The sequence below is a fragment of the Bacillus rossius genome, chromosome 2, assembly GCF_032445375.1.
Source record: "Bacillus rossius redtenbacheri isolate Brsri chromosome 2, Brsri_v3, whole genome shotgun sequence".
Taxonomy (NCBI): Eukaryota; Metazoa; Arthropoda; class Insecta; order Phasmatodea; family Bacillidae; genus Bacillus; species Bacillus rossius.
This window is the reverse complement of record NC_086331.1, coordinates 113,140,014-113,165,724: the sequence shown is the minus strand read 5'-3', so window position 1 is coordinate 113,165,724 and position 25,711 is coordinate 113,140,014.

Genomic DNA, 25,711 nt, shown 5'->3' with positions numbered 1-25,711 from the left:
TCTCCATCACCAACCGAAACAGACGAATGTAAGTTTCTTTCTTCTTGTTGGGAAGCAAAGAAAAAATAAAATAAATTACGTTTGATTCTTTTTCATTGTTTCCTATATCTACATGAATAGTATAGATCTGCGCGAACTGCTTGCTGCAGCTCCGAAATGTACCATCCATGAAAAAGTGGCGTTGAGTGCCCTTGTCACCAGCTAAAGCAGTGATTCTGTCTTCTCTCCCGTTATCTTTTTAAATGAAGTTACTGCCATCGCTCATCTTTAAACCTTCTTCTGATAATACAACATTCTGACGTTTAGTAGGATCTGCTAATGACCCATGTGCCTGGTATTTATGTCGGTAAAGAGTCCGCTTAACTGACGACGCATGTGGTAATTCAGTCACGAATTCGTATCCTTTACCGTTTAAAGTGCCGAATTCTTCTGAGTACACTTTTGCCACGGTTACACACTCTTCTCGTACTCTTTTCTTTGCTCTAAAGACAGATTTCATCACGTCAAGTTTAGCAATGTCTGGAATACATTCGTGATCTGACACATTTAAAACTTCCATATTTCTACTAACTAATCTTCCCTTGCAGTTTTTAGTCCTTTCTTGCAAGCAAACCCACGTCACAGCACCATCAGCATTGGCATGTTTCTCTCGGTAGGCATGTCCACCATAAAGCACTGCAGGCTTCCCTTTCTCCGTTTCAATAACTTCCATCACAACGTTGTGGTGGGTCAACAAAGAAAGTGCAGCGTAGACTGACTGATTGACAAACAGTCTTCACGCTTGGTGTGCGGGAGGAGGAGAGTGCGGGAGGGCGAGGGGTGAGGGTTATAGTGCGTCAACAAACCAACAACAGGTGTAAATGTCCGCAATTGTCACTGACTGTATACAAATGGTAAAGCTTTGCGAGTTAGTGGCCGGAATTGTCGCGAATTTTCCCATTTCCGGAATTGTCTGTGGTCGGAATTGTCGCACAACCCTTTTTATGTCGGCTCGAGGTCGCCTTCTTGGACACCGCCATCTTGGTTTACACTATTTGTTCCTCAAGTGTGCCTGCAATGCTTTCTTATGCACATTGTTGTTATGGCTCTTATCAACATATTAACTTTAATTTTTTATACAAAATACAGTGGAAGCGAGGTGATTCGAACCAAGACAGCTCGGACCTTTGAGTTGGAAAACATACGCCTTATACCATACGGCCATCGAGACATTTTACCAGACTGAGAATTAAATAAGGCATGTTAAAAATAACGCACATATTCGGACTAGTAATTTTTTTCTTAATTTGAAGGGATAATAGCATCATCTTTTCGAGACATAGCCGCCATATTTTTTTCAATACTCAACACCAGGTGCGCTAATTAACACGCGTCGTCTTCTAGAGGGCGCTGCCACCATCTTGTTTGCATACTTGTTACGAGGAGTGCTAGTGTTACATACTAGAGGGCTAGAGGGCTCCTAGAGGGCATTGCCACCATATTTTTTTTAATTTTAGAACTACATCAAAATCCATTGTGTAGTTTAGAAGAAGTAAGTGAACAAACAGGAAAATGCGGATTGCGACTTTGTTTTGTACCATTAAAGCTGGAGTCACAATGTTACGACGAACAAGACACGACAAACCCGACAAAGTCGTACAGCTCCAGTACTTCAGATTTAATAGCGTAGGGTAACAATACCCCAACAACATTAACCCGACCATTTCTGATTTGACTGTCGGCAAATCGTTCCAAGCCAAATACTTCCATAAAATGCAGTAGAGAATGTGCTAAAAAAAGCGTTTAAGAGGAAAAGAACATGCTTATTTATTTATTTTTTCTGATTTCTGTAGTCATTCAACCCTATCTCATACAGAATGCCATGAGCTTGAATGTTATTAATTAAAAGTTCTTCGATGAACTCGTCCGTTCTTAAATTAAATCTTCACCAACCTACCGTAACATCATTGACCATACAGATGATGATATACCCGTTTATATAAACAGATGAAGTCTAAGTACAAATATTAAAGTGTACCCACACGTAAAACAAAATTTAATTTTTTAGCATAAAGATTTACAAAGTAGGTAAATCTTTTTAAAATTGTGTTCTGTAATGTTTCCGTTTCCGTTTTTTTTTTCGGGCAGCACGACAAAATTATAAATAGAATATAAGTATTCCTTGCGGGCCGTCGGGGTGCGTATTTTGTCGGGGTGACGTCACCGCGACCTTGTATTTCATTGGCTACTGAGCGAGTCGTGTCTGTCGTGTCGTGCCCGTCGTGGCATTGTGACGCCATCTTTAGAGATTAATATGGAAATATAAAGGGGGTAAGTTTTAATTTATAGGTATATATAGTACAACCCAAAATATGAAAAGTTATAATATTTTACGACATCCTTAATGTTGTTAATATCATATTAGTATATATATGTACATGATAGTGGGAGGGGATAGGATCTCTAAAGACGTCATATTAGTTCCAAAAGCATGTCATAGCAATATAATATTATTAAATATTGAAAATTTTCTCTCGTTTAGTGGTCCACCTACCAAGGGTGCGTTTGTGTTATTAAGGCTGGAAGATAAGTGCGACGCTCGCTGGTATATCTAGCGCGATATAGCCTCTAAGCGCAAGGCCGTGGACTGGCGCGCAGTCTTCTCGTTGTGCGTAGGGAAACTATGATATTTGAGCGGTAACCGTAGCATTATATTATCAAGAAAATGACAATAAAGGTATAATGGAAGTCCCCCGAGTGCATTCAAAAATCTGTACAGGATGTTTCATACCTTAAATGTATTCTGAAAAGACGCGTTTTAGCTATTTGCACTCTTCTAAAAATACCGTTTAAAAAGGAAATACGGAATCAGAACAACTCATTTGCCACCAGCGTAGTCTTAATGCTTTTTATAAAAAAAAAACATATTGCTCAAACGTCTTAAGCATTTTTCAAATCGCGTGGTGTTTTTTTTTTATTATTAGAATCTCTGCACACTGTATGTTTGCCCGGTAGGCGCGGCCGTTAAAGCAGATATCACACATTAATAGGTATTCAAACACCATAATGTATTGCATATTGACAATATTATTACAGTTGTAATCATTGAAAACATAATTCAATACAAAATACCAATGAGATCACAGGGAAAAATATTTGTAGTAGTCAATCACTATTAACTTCAAGCTTTCTATAAGATTGTATACTATGCCTTAACAAATCCAAACATTAACATTTAATAAAACTGTTTAAGCTTTAAAACTGTTGACATCAAAATGGCATCTTTCCGGTCGTATTCATCCCCATAAGATTACATTTCATTAATTTTTCATATTCTTTCCTTTTATCATGATAAGTAAGATAATTTAGTTTCTAAGAGGTTAAAATCTACAAACTGTATTAAGACTAAATATTAAAATCGGAATAACACGTGGAAAACTAACATTTTATTTTTTAAATTAAGTATTATTTAACTTTTATAATACTACTAATTTACTAAACCTAAAAACTTTTGCTTTAAGTATTTTTACTGAATTATCTAACTAAATGTCTAGCAATAATTAAGCAATTTATTTAGCCAACTAATCAATTTTCTTTACATTTCTGATTTATATCATATAACCAATTTTATCTTAATTGTGTGCGTGGTTTTTATCTCGATGTAATATAAGTTATTAAAAATTATTCTAATTTGTTTATTATTATACTAGCCCCATATTGCTTGTGAACATTTTCTGAAAAGATGAAACTATTTTAGATGTAACAATTTCTGGGAAAAATAAAAAAATATATAAATTTGTTTAATCTTATTTTTCTTCTTTAATACTGCCTAAATTATTTTACTTATTTTATGTCACTATAGAAAAAATTATCTCATATTTATATCCATATTATTAATGAGTTAATTTTTACGTTTATGTATATTATTTTTAAATTTTATATTTATTAATGGTTCCAAATTTTTTAGTTAATTTTTTTTTTTTTGGGGGGGGGGGGGGGGTGGTTCTTGGATAATCGTTGTCAGGAAACAGGAAGAAAAAAATTAATATTATACATAATATTTTATGCACAATATTTAGTATAACATAAAATAATGTAAGAATTTTCAAAAACATTTCAAGTATCTCACTATTTCCTTTAAGTTTTATCTATGTTATTTATTTTATATTCTGTATGGTCAGTTAATACATCTGAAAATTTAGTAACAATGTTTCATTTAGAGTTTGGTTGTTTGGGAAATATTTTTTATAAACCTGATTTATTACTAAATGTTTCGTCCTTATAATTCTTAAATAATTTCTAGATAAAATAATTAATTTGAAAACTATAGGACTAATATTACTATTAGCATGATTGGCTTACCAAATTTTAAGTAAAGATATAACAAATTTTATAATACTTAATTTTTCTAGTATTAATTATATATTTACACAGATCTAAGACTTGCAGTATTAAATAAATAAATATTTACTCTTAAAACAAGAAATTATATTTTATTTAAAATAAACTATAATGTATTTCTATTTGTTTTTAATTTATATTTTATTGTTGGTTACAAAAGTTAATGCTCAAAATTGTTTATGTTTAAAGATTATTAACATGCTTCGATAGCCTTTTTTTGATAAACAAACCTTTTTGCGCAAATAAAACATTTTTAAATTTAGTTTTGCTATAATTTAAATTGTTTCCACTCAAAATTCCTTAGCATATTTGAGTAAAATTGACAGATAAACTATTTTATATTTTTACCTTTAAATACACTACGTATAACTTGTGTTAAATTAAATTATATTTACAAATACAAAATTCGTGAAGTTTTTATGAACAAATAGTTACATTAGCTCAATAACTATACTAATATAACTATAGAATTATTATATTCATCTAATACAAGTTTTATTCCAAAAAATTATTTTAATGCTTACCTAAAACATATGATAAATTTTGAAACCCCCACTTAATCTTATCTCCCAAATTCTAACAAATTTTGCAGACATTTTGATAGTGATAAATGCTTACCAGTAAACAAATTTTCTTATTCCAACGGTCTTAAAACCACAATCTGAGAGTGTAATTTGTTAAATAAAGATCAACAATCTTCAGAATTTTAGATCGGAATATTTTGTATCCAGTATTATTAAACAAATCCAAATGTATACGTTGAAGCGATACCTTTTCACTATTATTAAAAAATAATTGCTAATATATATATCCCATTAAAGCTGTAGGTACGCTTTTCATAGTTTTGATTTATCTTTTATATGTAAGAGACAAATAATTTATAAGTAATTTTGCATTTTCTTCAACAAATTTTGCACTTACTTTATTTGAATGGTTCTTGGAATGGGAAAGATTGATCTAAGATTTTTTTGGACACACGCCACTGCTGATTATACTGTATGTCATAAGAAACCTCAATAACGGACAAAAAAATATGAATATGCAAAGACAATAATGAAAACAAGCCAAAAACAGCCGAAGTCAAAAATTAAAAACATAGACAGCATGGGGAGACACGAAGGAAAAGAGTTGTCATTAGAACTAACCCAATTAAAAAACATATTTTATCATGTTTAGCACACTTATGCCTTTAACGTGATTCGAACTTAGAAACTCCCAAAAGTAAATTGAATGGTACTTCAAGAAATGCGTTGTGGCGGTCAGCTAACTGTCCAGCGCATTCGATTTATTTCGATACAAAATCGATCAATTTCCAATATTCTATTTTACTTAATTTTCTCTCTATTCTATTATTTTAAGCTATATCCAGCCTCTTAAATGGTATATGCTTTGTGTGGCCTACTTACAAGCAGGATTTCCAATTGTAAAGAAGTGCTTCTCCTTTTCTTTGAAAATTCATTTTTCCGAAATATAACTCTTGTATGTTATTCAGTGAAGAAGAAGAAAAAGTGATAGAGCTTTAAAAGTAATGATTTGTAGTTTATTATTTAGATTCTAGGAGAACTTTAGTACGTAGTAGAAATGTAGTTTTTGTTTAACTGTTTGACTGCCATACTTAAAAGTCCTTTAAGTTTTTTTTTAATTTACTCTGGCTTGGAAACAAGGTGTTAAACTTCTTTTAGTATTTAAATAGGGAAAAATTTTAATTTTTATAAAGTAGGCGTAAAACCTTTTGCTTGAATTATAATTTTGTAATTTTATTACAGAAAATCAAGTAATAATACATTTTATGGCTTGTTTATTTATTTTACCTAATAACTATACTTTTCATAGATTTTAGTGGTTTTTAATTTTTATTATTAACTTCTGTAGAACTGTTAGTAAAAATGTTTTTGTATATTAGCAAAATATTATATGTATAATAATGTTGTACGCAATCATAACATGTGTTCATATAGTTGTAAAACTAATAATGCAAGGAGAATGATTGGAAAATGGAAAAGGGTGATTTCTGATAATAGGAAAACACACACATATATATATATATATATATATATATATATATATATATATATATATATACTGCTTGCTATCTGACTTGCTTCACGAGTTAGCACATAAGATTGATTTCTTGAAACACCGACATCAGAAAATTTGATCCTTAAATGGATTTTCTGATGTCGGTGTTTCAGGAAATCAATTCTATGTGCTAACTCGTGAAGCAAGTCAGATGAACACTGGTCCAAGTTTCTCATTAGTTTAGTTTAATGTAACTTAATGTGTAAGATTAAAACTCGGTTTCTATGGTAGAGGTTGACCTGAGAAAGGTAGGCCGGAGTTGATGATCATAGTTAGCGAATTCTGACAGCAACAACCGAAAAGTAAAACAGCAAACAAAGGTCTCGGACAGATCACACACTCGACTAGCTTGAAACAACATAAGCACATTCACAGCTAAGCAAAAACAATTGTTCGTCACTTTGACTTCATAACTGGCATTTATATCAGTTGTCATAGTCCACCTTTTATGTGTTTCACTTCAGGAAATCGTCACTTTATTTGACTCACTCATTTCATTCAATTTCAAGCAGTGACTCGTTGTAGCATACATTCTGACAAACAGTGAGCAGTGAACCAAAAAGACCGGATCAAAGCTTAAAATAAAATGGAAAAAAAATTCGATCCAATTGTCAAAGCAAAATATGTGGTATTTTTTTCTAATAATCTAATAATGCCTAAATGCCTGTTGTGGTTGTGAATCATGTAGCAAGTAAATAACTTTTTTATTTTCATTTACTGTGACCTAAAAAAACTCCCAATTTTACTCAAAAGTTTCCTTTTTCCTGGAATATCAAAAATTACTAAATTTTCCAAGTCACGCTAGCAAATTTTAAATTACTACTTCATTTTTATAAAAAAAACGCAAATACCAACTACTTGTAAGTACAAAACCTTGAGTAAAATTAGTCATCTCGAATAAACAGCAAGTTTTTAAATCATTCATCCAATTTCAAAACGCTATAACGTTCACACGAATGACAATAGAATTTCGCGGCCAAGGCGTAACTACACGTCTAAACGTCAAGGTTCCCGTGGCACACGCCGCACAATGCCGGCTCACTTTGTTGGCCTGGTGCCGCCAGGTACTGCTGGTACTGTCAGGTACTTCTTGTCTACCAGGTACCTCTGGTACCGTCAGATATTGCTGGTCTACCAGGTACTGTCAGGTACTGCCGGCCTACAGGTACTGTAGGTACTGTCAGGTACTGCTGGTACTCTGAGGTTCTGCTGGTCTGCCAGGTACTGCTGGTACTGCCGATACTGTCAGGTACTGCCGGTCTGTCAAGTACTGCTGGTACTGTCAGGTACTTTTGGTCTACCAAGTACCTCTGGTACTGTCAGGTATTGCTGGTCTACCAGGTACTGCAGGTACTGTCAGGTACTGCCTGCCTACAGGTACTGTAGGTACTGTCAGGTACTGCTGGTACTCTGAGGTTCTGCTGGTCTGCCAGGTACTGCTGGTACTGCCGATACTGTCAGGTACTGCCGGTCTGTCAAGTACTGCTGGTACTGTCAGGTACTGCTGGTCTGCCGGTTACTGAATGAATGAGTGCAGTATGCATGGAGATGGCGAAAACACAGCCACGTAAAGTTTTTTACTTTCTCCGTTTCAACAAGAGCGTGATTTCCATCTCCATTGCGGCAGTGAACTTCCTGATGCTCAGAGCACTCGATGGTGGCACCCACACTTTGAAGTGTCTGGTGGTTCATTTAAGGGAAAGTCCACATATCACCCCCGTGTGCCTGAGCCAGACCTGCCGACAATGATCATACTGAGCGATGGATCGGTCGTCATGGGCTTATGAATCCTTCTATTCCCCATTTGTCTCCAACGCCTTCTGATCCCAGAATAAATGTGATTTTTTCCCCACTTTTTGGGGTGGAAGTCTCTACATGTCTCTCCTTCCCTCAACTGAGGCTGCAGTAGCACCTGGAATGATCGCAAGAGTGAGGAACGAATTTTACCGAGCGTCCGGTGGACGTTGTGGTGACTTCTAACAGACGAAAACAAGCTGTTATGTCATAATTCATTATGGCGGCCTCCAGCAGACGAAAATAAGATGGCGGATCCAAAATAATTGCCATAAAATCTGACTTATTAGTATTGGTGGTATGTCACTCTGACAGCTGCCACCACAGAGGTAGGATTTTTTTCTGACACCTGTTTCAAACCCAGGTCTCCGAGTTTCATGACGTGTGTGTTTTTTAATATTGTATTATAATTTTATTAAAATTTTATAAATTTTAAAATACTTTCCAATTTTTTGGATAATAATAGCGGAATTTCAAGATGGAAACCATGACATCAAAAACCAAAATGGAGGACATGCCATCATAATTGTATAATGATGTAATGATTTACCGTTTCTAAAATGCAAAATTTGGAGTGGGGCTCTTGATGATGATGTTACTGGTACGAAAAGTGAAATGTTTAGGAGTGGGGAACTTGATGAATATGTCACCATAAGGAGAGGTGAAATGTTGAAAAGTTTTTGGTGAATAAAACGGAAAATGTTCCCTCAAAAAGGGAATTTTTCCTTTGAAAAGGATTTTTTTGGCATAAATGTTTTATAAAAATGGGGAATTTTTGCCAATTTTCGAAACATTTTGTCAATTTTTGGCAAACTTTGAAGGTCAAAAATCAATTTCAAGTTCGTTCAAGATGGCCACCACGACATCACAACACAAGTTGGCCGACAGCGGCCCAAGCACCTCACTCCATCTCCAGCCGCAGGACATACATTTATATACTACTCTTACTAACACCGAATGTTTAAAATTACACAATTTTTTTACAGTGTTGGTCTATTTTACTACCATTTAAAATTCAAAGTAATTCCATGTGCAGTAAAATTGTTTTTACTTCGCAAAAATATACACTGTTAACTGTTTGTAGTAGTGTGTAAGTGGAAAATCTGGGACAGGCTTCAGGCTGCTCCTGGTTATTTCTGGCAATTTTTTTCCTAGAATAAACATTTTTGGATCGACCAAGGATCGAACCAAGGATATGAATTGATTTAATCAATCAGTAAATTAATAAGTGATTTTGTATGACTTGTGGAATTTTTCCCAAATTTTCAATGTATTAATTACATATTTACAAGATGGTGGCAAAGACATCCGAAAATAAGGCAGGTGCCCTGGTAATAAATACTCCTGCACTCTACCGGGAAATAATTAAACTAATATGGTGGTAGCACTTTTTAGCAGACATGTGTACTTCTGGCATCGAGTATTGAAAACAAGAGTGCGGCAGAACTCTCTAGCAGACGATGAGAATACTACGTGACACTAGCACTCCTGGTAACGAGTAATGAAAAATTAAAAATGGTGGTTTGGTCTGAAATATGTAATGCTCTTATTCCTTTGAATTCGAAAATATGTGAGTTTATTTATATACCTTATTTAATTCTCAGTCAGTTAAATGTCTCAATGGCTGTGTGGTTAAAGGTGTATGTTTTCCAAAACCCAAAGGTTAAAACTCTCATGGTTCGAGTCATAGCACTTCCAATTTATTTTGTATGAAAATATAAATGTGTCGATAAGGGTCATGACAACATTGGTAGGTAATGGAACACCGACCTTATGTGCACATGACAAGGCGATGCTGGTGCTCTGCAGGAGCCAACAACAGAAACAAAGATGTTGGTATCCAAGATGGTGGTCTCCAGCAAAAGGGAAAACAAGATGGCGGACATGATGTTAGATCGAAAAAAGTGGTTGTGATGTCGGATACAAGATTGTGGACATGACATCAAAATTCAAGCTGGCGGACGTGACATCATAATTAATAATGGCAGAAAGTTCTAGAATCCCTAAGGCGGAATTTTTTAGAAAAAAAATGGAAAACAAGATGGCGGAATACTAAATAGCCACCAAGGTCAAGTTCAAAGGTCAAGGTCATCCAAGATGGCCGCCTTGATGTCACTTTCCAAGATGGCGGACACCGACACCAACACCTCGCACTGGCACCAGGGCTCGGAGCCCCTTTACTATTCTACTGACCATAACCATGGAACCTCAACCTAAAGCCTTTGCCAGACTTCTCATTCGAACACTACTGCATGGATAATATATAGATGGGCAATAACATATTTTTTTGCTCAATATTTAATATTTATTACTCTGAGTTTGTATATATGTGGTGTATTTGGCCGAAATTAAACAGATTGCAAGGGTTTATTATTGGATAGCCAGATATTAATGACTTTACTAGTACAAAGTCACAAAGTTTTTTTTCTTCCTCGGCATAAGTTTTATTTAGTTATAACAACACAATGGGAAATATGTTGTTAATCTCTCCTAATTCCAGAAGCCATTTTCTCGTATCATCACACGCAAATAAAGTGGCAAATACATAGGTATGTAAAGGGTTTAGAGAGCTGAATCCACCTGAAGAGCAAAGATTTTCTTTACTAACATTATATCAATAATAAAAATTTTGTTCATGCGGTTTAGTCTTTAAATATGATTTTATTTTTCATAACATTATTTTTTCAGTGTAATGAATTCAGTTTATTGTTTTAGTAGGATCTTTTCTTTTAGATGTTACTTTTTAAATAAAAAATTTCTAATATTCCAGTATCTTTTAAAAATATTTGCAATATTTTTGTTGTCGTATGTATTTATAGCAGTGTTTACATTTATAATAAAAGTCAGATACCTGTGCGAAATATGTCCCACAGAAATTTAGAGATTTTATTCCAGTCAAGTGACTAACACAATTTCAATTTCTATGACTTACGTGCATATAGGAGACAGTCTTTCGTGGTCCATACTGAAGTGATTGATGATGACAATAAAATATAAAATATTCCGTAACATATATTTACTAATGTTTTTGGCGGAAATTTATTTTTAAATTTTATACATTTGTATGCGTGACTAATATATATATATATATATATATAAGACAATTTTATATGTAAAAGTTAACTTCAACTGCCTCACAGGTTGGCGGCAGTGGGCCTGACCCTTCGGGGAAGGTGATTGTCGCCTGAGGTGTCGGAGCTGTTGCCGGCTCTAGTATCCGAGACATGATCCAACAGGTTCACGGAATGGGTGCAAGGATGTGAATATATAGCACCAAGTGGCAATCCTCTGCCTCCACGGGGGCACCGCTGTTGGGGGCGATTCGTGGTGACCATGTTGGGATGGGTAGCCTCAACCTCTGGTCATAGCATCGCCTTAACTAAAGAGGACAATGCCGGGCGTAACCCTGCCGCATTGCATCCTCAATTGCATGTATGGGACCAGAAATGGTGAATTGGCTGAATCTGCGGGCAACAGCAGATGCGTTTGAAGCCTTTCTGGGGGGTTCGACTGCTGAGCCTCGCTGTCTCGGTCCCAAGGGCCCCATAGTGAATGGATCAGGCCTATGGTAATGGAAACGACCGAGAATGGTGCCGGCATGTTTGGGGGCACCCAGGCTTAAAAAGAGCTGTAAATTACTTGACTAGGTGTTAAACGTTCTCCTAGTCCAGTGGTCGGGGGAGGTACCGAGGTAACCCCGAGGCCCTCCAGCCCATGCATGACCGGATTGTCATTTCTAACCAGGGCGGATGAGTCCAGGCACGTCCGGGCCTTAATCGGTTGTAAATCTGCCAGGCCGCGGTACGGCAGGTTGGAGGGTAGTCCAAGGAGACGAGGACATCCAGTGGAGTGATTATGAAGAGTGGCGGTCGGTCAGCCTGTCGGCGAACGGTCTTTTGCCGAATAGACACCAAGTTGGTAGTAGTACGGGAAGAATCCATGAAAGATTGGACGGTGTCCCGTTGAGGTGTTCTCCAAGGCCCAGGATTCTGATTGGGTAGGACTCATACTTGGTAGTGGTGCTCCGATCACTTGGAGCAGGCTCCAAGGGTTCCCCAGCCCGATGCGGAGTCGACGTGGTGAGCGACGACACAGCTCCGGCACTAGCCTGGACAGCTAACAGAGGTTGGATATGGCTCCACCGGACCACGTGTTCACTGGGTGTTTTGAGGAGTCCCAGTGTGATGTAGGAGATCGGGAAAGGCGCCAGCAGTGCTGATAAAGTCTTAGGGCTCAGGACACAGCCAACTGTCTGGTTAGCTTAGTGAGGTGTTGGGCTGAGGCGGTGACTATGTTGCGTTGGTGGCCCCAGCCGCTGGTCGGTGCCGAAGCTCTAATACCCTCCCGATCAAACAAAAGGGAGTGATCCCTAACAGTCCTGTTTTAAATAATAAGCTCTGGAATATATCTAAAACGAACTGGAATGTTACTCCCACCCTACCCTATTAGGGCGCATATGTGGGAGGGGAACTTGAGAATGCCGGCCGTAGGTCGGAATAATCTGCCTCACAGGTTCAAAGGAAATACAAGCAAGCACAAATGTGTTTTCATATTCTGATAAATACCTATTTATTTTCATGGAATACAATAATTCTGATAAACAGGCACCTAGTGAGACAACAGTTCTATGTACTGCACAGTTAAACTTTTTTTTGTTCTAGCATTTGAGTGATTTTTCCATTCAGTGCTTTTCCAAGACACCATCAAAGCACCATCACACAACACATTTTTCATTTTCTATTTTCTTTTAATTTGCCTTATGAGAATTTATAATTAAAAATGGTTTCTTAGCTAAGAGCTAAAATAGTGTTCCTTTCCAAAATTATTTAACAAAATGCAATTTTTAGTTTCAATTGTTAGTTTCAGAACACGACACACAAACTTCATCCCCCCCCCCCCCTCACCCCCCAATATTCCTTTTTAAGAGCTCTTGGATCTACAAGTGTTCATTAATGGATTCTTTCTTTTCATGGCTTACGAAGTTTTCCTTAATGTTGATGTTAGGTCACAACATAAATCTAATTTTTATATGAATTTATGTAACGATTTCATTTTAAAACAAATAGCATTAAAATAGGTTTATGATAAATATATTAATGCCTGAAAGTAGTTCACTGTAACAACTAATTTTTAAATACGTGCATAGCGTTCAAGCCATCCCACAAGAAACTGCTGCAGTGTGTTCTTGTGCGTGCTAGCTGCCGCGGGAAACCTAAGATTCACACAGCCCATTCCGAGATCTCGTTCGCGCATGTTCGTTTTTTTCTTCAGCTTTCTCTCTCTCTATTTACCGTAAATAAACACGTCAAGAATTTTAATTTTAAATTCTATTTAAAGTGTATGAGCTGCATTTGGCTAGAAGTTTTAGTTTGATCAGTTAAAAATTTGGTAATTCTGAAAGAAAGACACTTTTCAGAAAACAGAAAATAATAATTCCAAAATGGTAGTAGTTTACCGTTTTAGCTAGTAGTTAGATTAGTTGTTAATATTAAAAATTTGTAATATCTGGATAATGGTCCATTATATGTAAGTTAGCTACTTTAAAAATACTTGTTAATATTGGATGGTTGGTTAGACAAACTACATTAAAATACTTTTACAAAGTGTTTGGTTGGTAACGTTAGGTAATAATAGCTACATTTAAAATACTTAAAAAGAGTCAATAGTTGGTCAGGTTAGGTTAGCAACATTAAAAATACTTTGAAATAGTGTGAACTAAATGAATATATTTTAAATGTAGCTAACCTGACCTCAACCAACCGTTCACACTATTTAAAAGTTTGTTCAGTGTAGCTTGACAACCTCGACATCTTTCCCGCGCATTTTTATTCTATTGTTACGATTGGGAGAACAGGTCCGGAAAGGATAGCCCAATTAATTAAGTAGAGTTTTATTTGTTAGATAATATTTACACTATTCGTTAGGTTATTACAATTAAACTGGCTGTCCACAATAAATCACTCTTTCATTGAGTCCACAATGTACTCTTCCTACTGGGGCTCGGCTCGACAGCAGCTCTCTCTACTGCTCGTCTCTTACAGCGCACTTCTGTAAAACACATTGCCTCGCATTACTCACTCATCTGCCAAACACATAACACAGTCCCGGCTGCTTCGGTCCCTGATGCACCAATCTTCACATGCAAAACCCACTGCTCTTCAACCATTTTCTCTTACCACGGGGTCACTCGCCTTCTTTACTTCACTGCCTTGCGGGCCAGTCTCTCCGTTTATATACCAGCTAAGTCCTCTTCTGGGAAGGTCTAGTAGCCCTCCGAAGTGTCGCGTCATCAGAATCCTTGACTTAACACTCGAAGCTTCGAGAACAACGGCGTCCTTGTTACACCATTTCACACAGACGGGGCTCTGGAAACGTGCCTAACCCTCGAGAGCCGCAGAGAATTCTCCGGGCTGAGTAGGAAAGCACTGCGGAAGGGGGAGGAGGTGTAGTGAGGTGCTGCTGCTAATCGGATTAGGCGTGTAGTGGCAAAGGAGGGATGAGAATCACCTGCATCGCGCTCCACCTGCAGGCAGGCGCGCGGGCTAACTGGCCAGCATCGTCGCTAGAGTCCTCGTAACACTATAATAGGTGCTACCGAAGTTGCACGAGCGGGCGGCGAACTTCGGAACTGGAAGGATTCACGGACTGGATTGGTGTGAACCTAAGGCTTCTCTAGCTGCCACACAGCTCTTGTGGTAACAGTTAACCGCCGTTCAGTAGGTACTCTGCGTGTTTTGACCATTAAGAATCAAGCAGGTGGCGTTCACGTCACGCGCGATTTGGCGTCAGCTGCACAACAACGTTTTAATCGCTGATCGGTTGGAAAACCTATCCATTTAGACCTCACAAAATAACTGTTTAAGTTCAAGCAAAATACATTTATCATTGACCCCTCACAATACCTACTAGGGTCACCACTCTACCCATTTAGAATTGTGCTTTTGCAGAAAGATTCAATTGTGAAATAATTTACTTAGAGTACAAGTTTGCCAGGTGCAGCTTGATTAAACATATTTATGCAATCTTTTTTAACTGGTTCACCTAGAGTTCAGCATTACATAACATGTTGGATTTTTGTTTTTTATTGATTTTAGATTTTTATGAAGGTATATTTTAAAATGAAACTATAGAATTACTTGTTTATGCATTTCTCACCTGTAGAAACAAAGAAAATAAGCTTCTATGAATTATCATAGTATCAGTCAAACTAAAATTTTTGGTAATGAGTAAGTGCTATAAATTGAAATTTATTATTTATTTAAAAATATGCTGACTAATTATACGAACCTAGATCTATACCTTTTGCATCTCTATAATATAATCTGCAAAAAACTAATAAGTTTATTTACATTTTACAACAAAACAAAATGATGCAATTGTGCGGTATTTCCCACCCCATGGGGCAATACCGCACACACCATGGGGCAATGTCGCACACCATATTATTATGTACAAGCACCACATCATAAACTAACTACCGACTATGTAGCATAAATTACACACTCCATTTAAACTTGGTATTACATTTAGACCTTTGGGAACAATATAAAACTAAGACATGTATATCAGGCCAAAAAATTTCACATTAGAATTATTTCTACATAATAAGTAAGTATTAATTTTTTTATGTTTTACTCTCACAGTCCACCAAATGCTTTGCAAAAGTCACACACAACATTTTCTGCTGTGTCAGATGCGCTACAGTCAGCATGTACCCATCCCGAACAAAAAACACATCTGAACCACAACTCCTTATTTCTGCCAAACTCCCTACAAAACATGCACGTGTCACTTGAATCAGGTGTAGGCGTAGTTGCAATTTGGTTAAATAATTGGTCAAGATCGTCAATATCATTGTCATCGCATAAATGTGCAAAAGAATCTGCATCACTTGCTTCATCGTAACTGGCAGTGTCAAAAAGTTTCTTCTTTGGACCAAATTTGCTTATTTTCTTACTATTCTTTACTGTCTTCTCAAGCTTCAATTTCTTATTGCTGGTGATCATACGCCTGTCAGGATTCGCTTCTCTTTTCTTAGCTTTTAGGTTTTTTTTATGTTCTTTGCTTGTTTTTTCTTCATAGCTTCTTCAAGCACGACTTTAGTTGGAGTTGCAGTGAAAATTACCGAATGCTGCCTAGACCGATGCCTAGGTGTTGCCTCTGAAGGTCCAGCTGTAGGTCTAAGACAAGGAATAGGATTTACATCAGAAAACCTAATGGAAGTTGTAGCAGTAGATAAATCCTTTTCAGTAGGCCTAATGACAGTTTGCTGGTAACATTCAGCGTTTTCACTCGATTCATTCATAACATTTTCTTCCTGAATGTTTTCATTTTCACTGACTGTAGGCCTAACCATATGATCATGACTATTCTCGACTTCACTTCTTTATGCAACATCATCAGAAACAGTTACAAGGTCAGACGTACGCCTGGAACTTATCTGAGTGGTAGGGAATGTAAAATCATCCTTTGTGAATTTATCAAGATTCATGGGATAAATTCCTGCAGCAGAGAATCCAGAAACTCCTTTCTCAATAGTCGCAACCCTCATAAATGCTTTGTTGAACAACATTGCAACATCGACTGCATTTATCCTTTTAAATGCATTTACCTTAATAAAAAAAGTCGCACTCTCTGTTGTAGGCATTTTTTTAAGGGACCAAAGAATGTTAAGTCCAGTGGTTGGAGACGATGCGAGGTGTGAGGAGGAATCGTTATCATAACAATACCATGATCTCGACAAAAAATGAATGCATTTAATGTCTTGTGAGAGTTATGGTTATCGGTGATCAACAGCACTGGGTCTTCTTTTGTTGGCTTAGCATGTGCTTAAAAATGCTCCAGCCATTTAATGAAAAGATCTTCGTTGATCTACCCATTCTTAGAGCAGTCATATATTGCCCCTTCAGGACCTCCCTTCTTCAAAGTTGGACTCATCCTCACTCTTGGGAAAACAAACATCGGTGGTATGTATGACCCACTTGCACTCATAGCCATGCAGACAGTTATGTTTTTGCCTCTGTCCAGGCTTGTTAGTGATACAAACTTGTTTTGCCTTTGGGCGCCAACATTTTTACTTGGAGTCTGAACAACAGATATTCCTGTCTCATCCATATTGAATATTCTTGACCCCTGAAATTTGTGTTTCGTCATCACTGTTTCAAGGTTTGAAGAAAACTCTTTTACAGCAGCTTCACTGAACCCAATAACTCTATTCAAACTCGTTGCTTCTGGCTTGTGAAGGCTGACTTGTGTATTTCGCTTAAGAAACCCTCGAAGCCAGTCTTTTCCAGCTGTTCGAGAACTTGCATTAAAATCATTCCGGATAGAATTTTTCTGAGCGAATTCGAAATCAATTCGGCGCAAATCTACAGGCGTGATTCCATGAAACATTCTAGCCATCGTTATTGTATGATTGGTTAGTTCCTTTTCTTGGGCTGCTGAGAAGACGGAGTTTCTACCTAAGCTAGCTTCATGTGAGTGTCCAGATTTGTACCGATCTTTTAGAGTGGATACAGGAATCCCAAAAGATCTTGCTGCTTCCCTAAGCCCTCGACCCATTGCCATGGCATTCAATGATTCTTTCATACTCTCTGCAGTCCATTTCGCTCTATTTGTGGTTCTCACTCTCTTCCTTGCCATCTGTGAAAACAGTTTTAAAAGAATACTTGTTGGAGTCATATCCACTATGTAACATTGTATCGTAACATACAACTGTATGAAAACAAATCCTTACAGTTGGCCTAAAAGAGCCGACCAAATTAGCTTATAAGACCATGCCAGGTAGTTTTATAAGGGTCTTGACAATATTTATACACCAAATTTATCAAAAAATTTGCTGCATAAACATATGAAAAATAAGCAAAAATATTGTTCATGTATTGTATTTTATTATTCACCTTTATTGACAGGCAACACAAAGTTGCTTAAAAATAATGTTTTGCACCTACACATGATTTCTGTTAGTCTATTTTAAATAAATTACTGTTTAAAATTTTACCGGAATTCTTTATGATAAATTACGTTTTCTATCTGGAAAAATAGATTTAAAAATTATATTTAGTCATAAAACCACAACAAAGGGGCAATACCGCACAGTGTACGCCATTACCCACCCTACTTGTGCGGTAATACCCCACGATGTGTTCCGCCATTTTAGCTCCTCTAAACAAGAAACAAAGTTCGTTATTCAAACGATATATTTAGTAGGTTACCGTAAAAAAATGCCGAATCCAACCAGTTATATGAATTAAACTTAAATTGAATATAAATAGTACTTACCTCTTAAATAAGAAACAACAAAATAAGAAGGAAATGTTAAAAAAACTTTCGGAGCAGGTCGCGACACTCATACGGCTACTACCAAAATAGTCTCTTACTACTTAGTTCACCCACTCTCCCGCTAGAGCGTGCCACGTACAAGGCGGCGCTCAGCCTACAGTTAACACAAAAAAAGGGGCTGTGCGGTATTGCCCACCTGTGCGGTATTTCACCACTTTCCCCTTGCCTGACTTTGTACAAAAATAGTAGACTGCGTATGGCATATGGGCCTACTAGAAAAAAAATGATGTAACATTTGTAGTGTTTTGAGATAACAGACGTTTTGCATACGCTTTTACTAGTAAATATGGATATGCAAATAGTTTTTAGAAATGATAATGATGCTGTAGTAAATAGTTGGCTAACATACGGTAATTTCATAGAGAATTAATTATTTTCTATTTATCTAATATGCACACTCGGATTTTTAATACTTTTACAAACAGTACTATCCCCATGTTGATCACATATATCTGTAAATAGAATTAGCATGAAATAAAAGTATACATTCAAACATTGTATAGACCTATAAACGAGTAATACAACCACACATAAACATAAAGGAAATTTATTTTCATTGAAAATATTTTTTTGTTTTGAACAAATTATATTAAATTATTAATAATTTGTAATTTATTTTTGTCATGAATCTTTAGAAGAATTCGTAACATTATTACTATAAATATTAAAAACAAATTTAAAAAACTTCAAATTCTTGCATCTCAGAAGGTGTTTTGCTAGTTGGTCTGTTTTATCATAAATCCAAATTCCGTAGAAATGACCATAGATATGATTAAATTACCTGAAAATGCAATAATTCAACATGGCGGGTGAATATGAGCTTTAAGGGATCTACCTAGGCCGCCAATCTGTGAGTATAAATTCAGAAGAACTCACTCAAAAAAACTTCTCAAGCTATTTCACTATAGACAGTTTTAAAGCACTAAACAAACAAAAAAAAGTTGTTGCAGATTGTGTGTTCTGTTCTCACGTTTCACCTCCAAAATCTGTTTTTTTTTTTTTTTAATTTTTTTTACCTTAAGTTGCAGAAAATATATTTTCTAAACAATTTCCAGCTATACAAATTGGGCTACATAATCATAAAAATGCTACAGAGACTTGCATGACACGCTTATCTTTGAATTATACTCCATTTTAATGTAAGGGTCGCCACTCGAAATTTCATACTTATTCACCGCTAAAACATCAGGGAGCTTCATATAGGGAGAGTTGGCTAAAACGGGGTACTTAATGTTTATATGCTCATTAAGTGGCTGGTAATTATACCTGAGTATCTATTATTTGCAAGGAAACACTATATATATCCCTACTGATATTGTGCATATGAAGAGTCGGATCCATGCAATGTGAAATAAAACATTAATATTTTTCTTTCATGTTGCTATGTACCCTGTTTTATCATACCGGTCGGATAAAACGGGGTACATCAATGTCGAACATATTAGTGCAGGTATTTAGATACAAAATGACACATATTTAATAAAAAGTGTTGACAACGTTATTACATATGATTTATGACTTGCATGTATATTACAGTTTACTATGATACATTAACAAATAGCACTATAAGGAAGTCAAATGTCATCATTATCAGTTTCTGAGGATCTCATATTTCAAAATGCCTGAAATCACAGACTCTCTGAGTATCAGTGCCAGTTATACAACACATTTATACCAAAAACAATATTCTATCGTTGGCAATAATCACAAGTGTAAGGACCAACATCATCACTGTCCATACCTGCACATTGTTCGTGTGCCCATTCATCGCACATAACACACTTAATCAAACCTTCTTCTGATTTGGAGTTTGAATACAAGTCATAGCAGAAGAGACATGCTGCATTCGTTTCCTCTTCATCAGATGTTTTAGAGTTGTCCTGAGTCATTACGGATATTTTACTGCATTTTTTATTACTGTGGTCTTTGCGAGTTGTAGACTCATTAACATGTGACCTGTCTCTAGATGAATTCAGTTTTCTTTTTACTGTTTTGGGATTAGCAGTAGAACTATGCGCAGATGTCTTAATTTGTGCAGCAATTAGGCCTAGTTCATTTTTATAAGGGGAGCTTGTGAGAATCACAGTTTTGCCACGTCTCCTGTTATTTTTGGTTTCAACCTTCCTCTGAGCTATAGGTATGGGTTTAATGTATTTCGGTGACACAGCAAATGCCGATGTGGCTGTTGATGTGGATGCTTCGGAATCCAAAAGACACTGCGAAAATGGCCCATGAGATTCACGTTGGCTAGATGCAGGTTCAGGTGTGCTGGCCATAGGTTCAGATTCAGCCATGGTAGGTTGTACCTATGGTTGGTGGATGCTTGAAATGGCCAAACATTGCTGACGAGACATTTCCTCTAGAGGCCTTTCAGTGGTTTCAGCAGGTTGGAACATCCAGTCAGGAAATACATTAGGATCAAGTGGAAATATCCCAGTCTTCTTGAATGCATTCACAGCTGTCTCAATTGATGCAGCTTTCATGAAAGCGGCACCAAAAAGTTTCCCAACTTGATTGATTGTTATTGGTCTTCCCGGGTGGGACTGCAACCACTTCCTGGCCTCTTCGGAGTAGTAATTGCTACGTGGAGCCATGAAGGACACATCCATAGGTTGCATACGATGCGTGCAATGTGGGGGGAAACATAGAAGAATGATGTGGTTGTTGCGTGCCATATCGATCACCTCAATATTTTTTGTATGCGTGGCATTCCCATCCAATAAAAGTAACACAGGCTTTTCCTCGGTAGGGTTAGAAAACTCTATGAATCGTTTGAGCCACTTCAATAACAATTCTTTTTGCATCCATCCACTAGGGTGATATTCTGCTGTTGTGCCTGGTGGTGTATCATCAAGAAGTTCTGGTTTCGCTCTTTGGCGGGGAAAAACAAACATTGTAGGCATATATATTTCCCCGAAGCACTCATGCATATTTCAGCAGTCACTAGAACGCCCCTCTCTCTACAAATCAAACCTCCTACTTGCCGTTTTCCTCGTAAAGCCAAAACTTTGGGTTGCTTATTTGGCACCGTTTTTATTCCACTCTCATCGACGTTATACACTCTGTCAGGAGTGAAAGAGTATTTTTCATAGAGGCCAGTGAGAAGGTCAAAAAATGTTTTCACAGCAGTTCTATTAAAACCTTTTGCTCTGGCCAGGGAGGTTGGCTCCGGCGAACGTAGTCTTAACTCTGGGTTTCTTTTCAAGAATGAATGAAGCCAGCACTTACATGCCATTTTCTTTGTGGTATTGCAATTATGCTGGGGGTTATTTCGTTCTGCCAATTCATATGCAAGACTTCTAAGCTCAGCTAATGTCACTCCAAACAGACGGCTTTCCATCAGAAGAACATATTCCACCAAATATTTTTCTTGATCTGGGTTGAAAACTCGCTTGTGACGGCCCAAGTCTAAAACATAATAATTCACACATTATGATGCTTCTTATTTTAAAAAGTCAACATTCAGCAAAATAATAGAGATTTTATTTAGTTTTTTTCCAATAAATATATTTAAAACTGATACATATTTATTTTTTACACTTCTTAGAATGCAATAATTTTAAAGTGCTTGCCTTTCTTAGTAGCATCCTTAAGCGATAAACCAGTTCTGGCTTTTTTCACTCTCAACAGAGTTGATTGTGAGACGCCAAACATTTTAGAAGCCTTAAGGTATCCCATTCTGGCAGCCAAAACCTCAGCAACTGCATTTTTCATAGCATCTTGAGACCAAGACTGTCTGTTGTTTGGCGAACATAAGGCATGATGATTCACTGTCTAAATAAAATACTGTACATTAATTTGTGGCCGAAACCAAATAAATAATGGTTTGGAACTTATGGTTAACAATATCAAATGATCATTGTACTTACAGCTATAGTTAAGAAACGGTTTGATAAAACAGGGTATAGTCGGATAAAACAGGGTACTACCCTGTTTTAACCGACCACGCAGTACCCTGTTTTGTCAGACTACGCCTTGCTACAAAATAAAATCATTTCTAAAGAAAGATGAGAAACGTACAAGTTAGTACACACACGTATTTGTAGTGCATACTACACTCATTTCTATGCCCACTCACCTGTATAATTTGACTGTTTCATTCATCTGCAGTTATCATACTAACAAAAGCCAAAAATTACATCACATCAGTCAGAAAACACACTTTTCTCAATAGACAACGCTTGACGCTGCCGACTGCCGCGCTATTAGCTGCTGGCTAGCGGTACTCGTACGAGTAATTAACTGACATGAGCAGAGGTAGATGGCAGCACGGTAAAGTGGAAATAACAGCGGTACCCCGTTTTACCAGACCACCCGGTTTTGTCCAACTCTCCCCTATTCATATCTCTTCGCTAACACACATCCACTACTAGCTAGAGGAACCGTTAAATATGTCTTCCCTTCTTCACTGCGTTTATTAATATCATTGATATGTAGTCTATTTTAAGAAACAAATACGTCTGGAAATAATTTTTCAGTGACTGCTTAGTTGAATAGGTGTATTAAACTGTGTATTATAATTACTTGGTTGTTTGTTTTGCAGTGGGAAGGATGAGTGTTAAGTAATGTCTGTGGTGACTGGCTGTGGTTGTGCCAGGGGCAGCCAGCGTCGATGGGGAGAGGCGAGCCCAGGCCAGAGCAGAGAGGTGGTAGGATGAGTGTTAAGTAATGTCTGTGGTGACTGGCTGTGGTTGTGCCAGGGGCAGCCAGCGTCGATGGGGAGAGGCGAGCCCAGGCCAGAGCAGGGAGGTGGTAGGATGAGTGTTAAGTAATGCCTGTGGTGACTGGCTGTGGTTGTGCCAGGGGCAGCCAGCGTCGATGGGGAGAGGCGAGCCCAGGCCAGAGCAGAGAGGTGGTAGGATGAGTGTTAAGTAATGACTGTGGTGACTGGCTGTGGTTGTGCCAGGGGCAGCCAGCGTCGATGGGGAGAGGCGAGCCCAGGCCAGAGCAGAGAGGTGGTAGGATGAGTGTTAAGTAATGACTGTGGTGACTGGCTGTGGTTGTGCCAGGGGCAGCCAGCGTCGATGGGGAGAGGCGAGCCCAGGCCAGAGCAGAGAGGTGGTAGGATGAGTGTTAAGTAATGCCTGTGGTGACTGGCTGTGGTTGTGCCAGGGGCAGCCAGCGTCGATGGGGAGAGGCGAGCCCAGGCCAGAGCAGAGAGGTGGTAGGATTAGTGTTAAGTAATGCCTGTGGTGACTGGCTGTGGTTGTGCCAGGGGCAGCCAGCGTCGATGGGGAGAGGCGAGCCCAGGCCAGAGCAGAGAGGTGGTAGGATGAGTGTTAAGTAATGCCTGTGGTGACTGGCTGTGGTTGTGCCAGGGGCAGCCAGCGTCGATGGGGAGAGGCGAGCCCAGGCCAGAGCAGGGAGGTGGTAGGATGAGTGTTAAGTAATGCCTGTGTTGACTGGCTGTGGTTGTGCCAGGGGCAGCCAGCGTCGATGGGGAGAGGCGAGCCCAGGCCAGAGCAGAGAGGTGGTAGGATGAGTGTTAAGTAATGCCTGTGGTGACTGGCTGTGGTTGTGCCAGGGGCAGCCAGCGTCGATGGGGAGAGGCGAGCCCAGGCCAGAGCAGAGAGGTGGTAGGATGAGTGTTAAGTAATGACTGTGGTGACTGGCTGTGGTTGTGCCAGGGGCAGCCAGCGTCGATGGGGAGAGGCGAGCCCAGGCCAGAGCAGGGAGGTGGTAGGATGAGTGTTAAGTAATGACTGTGGTGACTGGCTGTGGTTGTGCCAGGGGCAGCCAGCGTCGATGGGGAGAGGCGAGCCCAGGCCAGAGCAGAGAGGTGGTAGGATGAGTGTTAAGTAATGCCTGTGGTGACTGGCTGTGGTTGTGCCAGGGGCAGCCAGCGTCGATGGGGAGAGGCGAGCCCAGGCCAGAGCAGAGAGGTGGTAGGATGAGTGTTAAGTAATGCCTCTGGTGACTGGCTGTGGTTGTGCCAGGGGCAGCCAGCGTCGATGGGGAGAGGCGAGCCCAGGCCAGAGCAGAGAGGTGGTAGGATGAGTGTTAAGTAATGCCTGTGGTGACTGGCTGTGGTTGTTCCAGGGGCAGCCAGCGTCGATGGGGAGAGGCGAGCCCAGGCCAGAGCAGAGAGGTGGTAGGACCGGCGCGTGGACTCGCTCCCTGCCGGCCCAGGGTGACCACAACTACCACAAGCCCGCCCCCAGGAGACAGTTCGACACTCTTCCTCCGGGCAACTTCGGGCCCAAGTCGTCGCAGCAGCACCAGCAAGAGCTTCAGCAGCAGGAGTCGCAGCAGCAACAGCAGCAGCTGCAGCAGCAGCAGCACACGAAACTGCTCAAGGGAGTGCCAGCTGTCGTCCCGGACTTTGTTATCCCCAACAAGGAATCTCCGAGTGCACACGATGGACCCAAGTTTCCTGAAACTCCAAACTTAATGCAGAAATTCAGTGAAATCGCAGGAGGTGCTGACACTTCCGTCGACAACATTATTTCAAAGGGGAAAGAGCTCATTTTTATGAAGTTTGGCCTTGGAAAATGAAGTTTATATTTTATAATTTTGAAATTCGCACAGGAAATTTTACAGTTAGGAGTCACATCATCATGCATTTATACATACTTAGTATCCGGTTTAAAGTTTACAATACCTTAAACTGTAGTATACATGGTTTAAACATGGGAAAATTACACTAACCACAGACTGCATGTTTTTCAGTACAAAAAAAAGAACTGGTAAACTGCTTGCACTATTTTTTATTCATAACACAAACGTATGATTGACCAAATATTCTAGCAAATAATTTCCAATTGTTAGACAAATCTTCTTTTCAAGAATAGGTGTCACATGTAGAACTTAAGATAGTTGCATACTTTTCCTACTTTCAATTCTCTTAAACAGTGTCAATAGCGCCTGAATTTGTCTTAGATAAAAAATGTATCAAGCCCGTGCGGAAAGAAATTTGTGTTCTCGTACATACAAAACAAATAAAAATGAAAATTTTTCTAAAATCTGTGAACTGCACCTATGATAACAGAACGTTATATTTCCCTGTTTACATGAAAAATACTTTGTAATACTGCATACAAAAGTTTTAAGCTAGAAGCAAATGATAAGTTTTGTGTGTTTCTCGAAATATGTAAATAAATGTACGTTTATATTACTA